Consider the following 6,940-nt stretch of genomic DNA (forward strand, 5'->3'; position numbering starts at 1 on the left):
CTGAGACAAAGAGAAAGGGGGCTCCCCTGGGCATCAGGATGGGCAGTTGACTTTGGGTGGATCTGTGGCTCTTATTCCCGGCAGGTAGAGCTCTTGAGTGGCAGGGCAGAGATCTAGGGAGATACCTGTGTCATGAGTTCACCTTTGGGTACTTTTTGGTAAAAAGGGAAAACTGGCTTTGAAAAACCATTGATACCATAAAGGGGGAATAATCTTCAACTCAAAGAAGCCTGATTGTAGACATAGCCAAGAGAACCGAGTATCTGTCTTATACCCAAATTCAGTTAGGGGACAGGAAAAGCTAAATAAGGTGACCATGCTTCTTCTGGGTCAGGGAGGGGGAAGTAAGCTACATTTCAGTAGTTTAGTTATATCAGAAGGGAGTGAAAGCATAACCTTTAGATATGTGGATCCACTAATGTTCCTATGTGTGGGCATACTCCGCTTCAGAATGAGTGCAGAAACACCTAAAGAATAAAACCCAAAATGTAGGCAAGAAAAGAGGCCAAAGTAGCTCCAAGGGGATATGAGAGTCCCAAAGATGATTGACCTAGGGTAGGTACAGCTGGGGGTGGCTTGGGGTGAGAGAAAGCAGACCTCAGACTGAGTGACAATTGGCCAAAGTCAATTGTCTCAATCTCCAGCGCCCGACAGACACCAGGAGTGTTTGAGTCTCAGAAAGCACCCTGTGTACTCAGCTCCTCTTCCCCGTTCGGATCCCTGAGCCTTTCAGTAGTGGCCTTACTGGTCACCAGTCATCCTGATAGCATGTCTCACTCGTGCCCGGCCACAGAGGGCTATTATCTTAAGCCCGTCTACACTGATTTTTGTGGTTGTTGTTTGTTTTTCCTGTCTGAGACATTAATCCCAAACTTCCAATTTATTGAACCAGATGTAAATTCCTTATCTGATTTTCCAGCCTTGATGAGCCCTCCTGCACTATTTACAGAAATTAATTTCCCATTATTTGTCAAATCTCTCCCCAAGACTAGTCAGCTAAATAATAAATAAATAAATAAATAAATAAATAAATAATAAATAAATACAACAATTAAAAAACTTGCTACGAATGACTTGGTCACACCTTCATTTGCAAATGTCCTTAAAGTTTATTCTAGAGGCTGAAAGGATTAATTATGGGGCTTAGGGATTAAGAGCACTGTCTGCTCTTTTAGAGAATCCTAGTTTCATTCCCAGCACCAACATGGTAACTCTGCCTGTAACTTCAGTTTGGGGGGTTCTGAAGCCCTCTTCTGTCTTTCAAGGGTGCTACATACATGTGTTGCACAGACTTACAGGAAGGCAAACCACCCAAATAGAAAAACAATGATTTTTTAAAAGGTATTCTAAGGTGGTTCTGTTGTTTGTATCTCAGAGTCTTATGAAAGCAATAGAGCTCTAAACACAAATGTTCCTAAGATGAAGAAACTACAAAGATTTGAGGGGATGGTTATACTACTTGTCAGGATCTGCTTATCACTTCTTGTATAAATATTTTAAAATGTCACATTGTATTTACAACATACACAATTGTAAAATATGTATAACCCTTATACATATATATCAGTTAACAATGAGAGATGAGCTGGAGGTGTCACTCAATGTTAGCTTGCTGTGCAAACCCTAGGTCCATCCCCAGCACTGCAGAAAAAACAATTTGAGAAAAAATTGTTTAAAGAATATTACACCAATAAAAAATACATTGATCATTGAACTCAGGGTTACTTGGATGTGCATGTGTGTGTGTATATGTGTGTGTGCACATCAAGACTGTAATTGTAATGTTTAGTTGTGTGAAACCATCAGCATATAAAAGTGGCTTGCTGACAAAGCTTCTTTGATTTCCATTAGGCAGATGTGTAGGCTGTCTAGGGTGAGAACCATTTCATAGAATGTGTTATCAGAAAGAGTTACCAGGTTGGGCAGATGTATAGGGTGTCTAGCATGAAGATTGTTTATCATTGGCAGGAGTTATTGACAGTTTGCAAAAACCTTTCACAAACAAAGCAGATGCCAACCACATCAAGTTCCTGAAAATAAACTGTTGGTGGTAAAGGAGGAAATGTACTCTTAGAGAAGAATGCTTGATCAGTACTAATGCTCAGCTTGAAACCTTTATGGACAAAAGTCTCAGAATGAGTGGCCAGAGCCAACACTATGTAGGGAGAGTTTCATCTGCCCTAATAGAAATGGGCTCCAGCAGCCACTCAGTTACCTGGCTTTATCCTGGCCCAGTTCTAAAACCACCTCTCTCTCTCTCTCTCTCTCTCTCTCTCTCTCTCTCTCTCTCTCTCTCTCTCTCTCTCTCTCTCTCTTCTCTCTTTGAGGGGAAGATGTGGGCTATGGGTAGGAGTGCTTGCTCTTGTCCATGTCTCCTAGAAGATCACTGGTAGTCAGCTCATGGTATCTGTGTAGTTAGGGGCATCCTCAAAGGGCACCATCTTGCCCACATTCCAGGAATGTGATGAGATGCTTGGTTGTGGAATTTTAAAGTTATAGAACTCAACCGCACAACAATTCAAGAATCCCCTTAAAGTATCTATATCATTGACCTATGTTTGATTTGAGCTGTTCTACTGATGGGGTGCACATACCTCAGAAGAAAGTCCAGACGCTGGTTGTGGCTGTTAAAAGTTTTTCCTCTGGAGTTGGAATCCGGCTCCCTGTAACTTCTAGCTACTAAAACTGGTTGTTCTTCACCAGCAACACACCTCCCTTTCTACTGGAGGGACCCTCACTGTTTGCCCTTGGCTGTCATAGATCTGCAGCCCTTTCTCCTTCAGGTTCCTTTACCTGGGCCTCTTAGTTGTTCCTCATTTGATATTTTCCCAGCATCCCCTAGTGAATCAGGATGTCCTTTCACTTGATAAGTTCCACTTTTGTCATTGTCACTCAAGCGTGACCCTCACCTTGCTACACAAGATGCTGCAGTGATGTGGTCTGCTGTCACAGATGACAGGGGGCAGGTGCTGGTTAAGACAGAATTAATGTGGCTTGGGGTGTGGCTCAGTGGGGGGGACACTTAACTAGCATGCCTCAGAGCCCGAGTGCCATCTCCATCATCCTCCGCCTCCAATGAGAAGGACTGAATTAATGTTGATGAGTATTATGTCACTCCAGCATGGCATAGTCCCTAGTGCAGAAGGTATCTCTCTAGTCCCTGTCCCTCCGCTTACACAGTTGGCATCATTGAGCCTGAGTTTAGATCATCAGGCTAAAACTTACAGGGCCAGTTGTATCCTTGTCTCTCTCCTTTTAGGTTTCACGAATAGTTGGTTGACTGGCTCTCGGTTAGTTTTTATGTCATTTGCGAATCTAAAATGAAATGGTCTTTTCTATTGCTTTCATTCGCAGTTTTAATAAATGTGTAAGAATGAAACAACAACAACAAAAATAGAGAATCCTATAGCACCCAGACTGCTTGTCAGGTTTTGGTCAACTTGACACAAAACTGGGTCATCTGAGAAGAGGGTCCCTCAACTGAGAAAGTAGGTCCAGAAAATCGATATGTGCGCAAGTCTGTGGGAGCACTTTCCAGACTAATGACTGGTGTGGGAGGTGGTGCTGGGGAATAAAAAATGTGAGCCTGAGGAGCAAGCCAGGAAGCAGTGTCCTCCCATGGTCCTGCCTCAGGTTTGCCTCTGGTTCCTGTTTCTGCCCTCACTTCCCCCTATGACAGCCTGTGATTGTGACATGTAAGCCAAACAAACCCTTTGCTCTCTAAGTTGCCTTTTCTTGTGCCTCTTATCACAGCAGTAGAAGCAAACTAGGACATCCAGACAGATACGTTAAGATGAGTGAATGAACTAAGCCCCCCTCCCAGCACCATTATGATGTTAATCCATCAGCATGTCCCATTGACTGCAGTCCTATCCCTTGATTAACCCACTTGTACTTTTTTTAAATTTTATTTTATTTTCTTATCATCTCAGACCAAATAGCCGTCACTTTCACTGGAACAAGTGAGACTAGCTTCTTGAGTCTTCCTGGCTTCTCTACAACTCATTTTCTACAACAACAACAACAACAACAACAACAACAAACCCTTTTGATATAAATTTTGGTTATGTCACTCTGGTATCATTTCTTTAGTCAGAATGAAGAAGGAGATCTTTAGCTAACACACAAGGCAAGTGTGTTCTGTCCCACGCTGAGCTCTTTGCCTTGCCTCCCACCGGCCTGCGCTTTGACCACAGACACTCCTGATCTTCCTCCTGCCCCGGTGCCTTTGTATGTGACATTACTTTGGCTCTGAGTCCTTTCTAGCTTGACACCCCTCCCAGCTCTTCACCTGGTTAGTACCTCTGGATCTATTTTTTTCAGATGTGCATTACAAACTTTCCTAGAGGTACAGATGGATCATTGTACTCAGACAGTTCAGGGGGATTCCCTCGTTCTCTCTGTTAACAGGGAACTGGTTTGACTGGACTGAGTAGATGACATTTCATTCATCTATCTGGTAGCTTAGCAGATACGGCTGGAAGGCTACCCTGAGCTACCTAGGCCTTTTGACCTAAACTTACAAATGGGCGCTCTGGCACTGTGATGTCAGGGTAGAGGAACATCTTACATGGTGGGTTCGAGCCTTAGAAAATACATTTATAAAAGGCCACGTAGGGTGGGAAGGTTTTTTGTGACCTGGTTTCAGAAGTTCCAGAACATCTTTTAATGCTTCATCCTAATAGTCAAACAAGTCAACTATGGGCCAGCCTTGGAGTCAGGTGGCAATGTCGAAGTTCATCCTTCAAACAGCAGTTTAGACGGGTCATCTGAAAACTTTCCTCAGCACCATGAGCATCTATCTCTTTGTTGCACTTCTCATGGTAACAGTTTTATCTTTACTTGTGTTTAACTGACCTTGCTCCTTTGCCACGCCGCACTAAGAAAAGTCATCTTTGCTCATCACTCTGTTCCCAGCACTGAACACGGGGTCTGGCTCACTGAGCGTTTGCTGGAGCGTGAATGAACACTCAGAACCACCCAAATCTTGATTGGCAGCGACTCCGCAGCGGCTCCACACTGTTCGAATGTGCCAGGGCCTTGTTAACGGTCAAAAGCAGAGGGTCTCAAGCCTCGCCTATTCCTCACAGTTCAGGAACTTCAAATGAGAGGAAATAACTCCACCCTGTTCTCCTCAGAGCCTCAATGACAACACTAGCGGCTGTTAGCGTGTGCCTTTAGCTTTGGGACCCTGAAGAACCTCAGTACGTTATGACACAGTAGAGGCGAACAGTGGCTCCAGCAATGAGTGTTTTTGGGGTCTGCGTCCCTCAGCTAACAGATGGAGCCACCCATAGTCAGCTTGTTCAGCCATGTGTACTCTGGCATAGAACAGTGGCCAGGCTCTACTGCGCTTGCGCTATCCGGTCTCGTCCTTTAGCGGCTGTGCGGTCTGCCATTTTCCGTTTTGCTATCACTTTGGGAGGAGCTAAACGCTGCTGCTCTCCCCAGTGTTTTTTCAGCTTGACTCATTCCTTGATTTTTTTTTAAAATTTATTTTATGTATGTGAGTACACTGTCACTGTCTTCAGACCCTAGAGAAGGCATCAGATCTCATTACAGATGGCTTTGAGCCACAGTGTGGTTACTGGGGTTTGAACTCAGGACCTCTGGAAGAGCAGTCAGTGTTCTTAACTGCTGAGCCATCTCTCCAGCCCATCTGACTTTCTTTTTAATGCTATATGAGGGAACCAAGTCCACATATTGTTACATCTCCCTAAACCTTTAGAAGAACTTTAATGCTGAAAATACTCAGCAAATATTTGCCTTTAACACTGTTTGAATGAGCAACCTTGCTGAGACAATGCCCCTCTTACAGCATTTCCCCAGTATCTGGTTACCGCTTTGTTTCAGGACAAAGTCTTTTCCATTGCTGGCTTCCCGATTTCTCTTAGGGAATTCTTCTCTCACTTCCTTTTTCAGAACAGCACAGTCCTTTGTGTCAGCTCGTCTCCCCTCTTCTGCCTCATCTAGACCCCAGTGCCTGTGCCTGTTGTCTGTGAGGGGGCGGAAGAGAGTAGTGTTCTGTACCAGGCACACAGTAGGTACTCAAGAAGCATCTGTGCAATGATTTGCCTACTAGGACAAAACCTCCCATGATGTAAATGGAGGCTTTGACCCCATTCTACCTCATCTCAGGGTCTCCCAAGGGTTCCATAATGATTTTAGGACATGTCCTGGTAGTGTGCCATCTCCTCTTACCCTGCCACTGGGCAGATTCGGAATCTTTTTGCTTGCTACCCATGCGCTACTGAATCTGGTCGGCACTTTTAAAGGAATCACATTGCATTAAAGAAAAATCAATGAAATTGGATCAATTTAAATCTCAGTTCTTCCTTTACTGGGTTTGTGGCCTTGAGCATATCTTCACCCTTTGAAACTGGTTCTTCATCTGCATCATGGGGGTAAACAATCTCATCTAGCCATGAAAAAACCAAACCAAACCAAACCAGGGTAGTTGGTCATTTACCCCATCACTCTTACCCGCGTTCTGTGAGAGGCCAGTCATATAAAGTCAGTGAAGATGGTATTCTTGGGCACTTTGGTTTCTAGACTGAAACTCTTGTGTGAACAGTAATCCTTTTTAGGCTGTTCACTAGCTCACCCACCTTTCAGACCTGATTCTGCTTCTGGGGACAGAAATCTGTCAGAGAATCCCCCCATAAATTCTTAGGTTCTTTCCTCTCCCACTGCCTCTGCTGAGCATTCCCTCTGATAGTAAGAGTTTTTATTTCCTGGGCCACCTGGTAAAAGCCTTGCCTGTGCTTGAAGTTTGGGGGACAGTTTGTTCCTGGGGAAGTGGCAACTCTGTTCTGAGCCAACAAGAGTGGAGAAACTGACTTTCTAAAGTAGACACACACATGCACATGCACACAGACAGACGAACAGACTTTCTAAAGGAAGATTGTGCCCATGTTTTACGCACGGACCCCGGAGGTGT

The sequence above is a fragment of the Micromys minutus genome (assembly GCF_963924665.1).
Source record: "Micromys minutus genome assembly, chromosome: 7".
Taxonomy (NCBI): domain Eukaryota; kingdom Metazoa; phylum Chordata; class Mammalia; order Rodentia; family Muridae; genus Micromys; species Micromys minutus.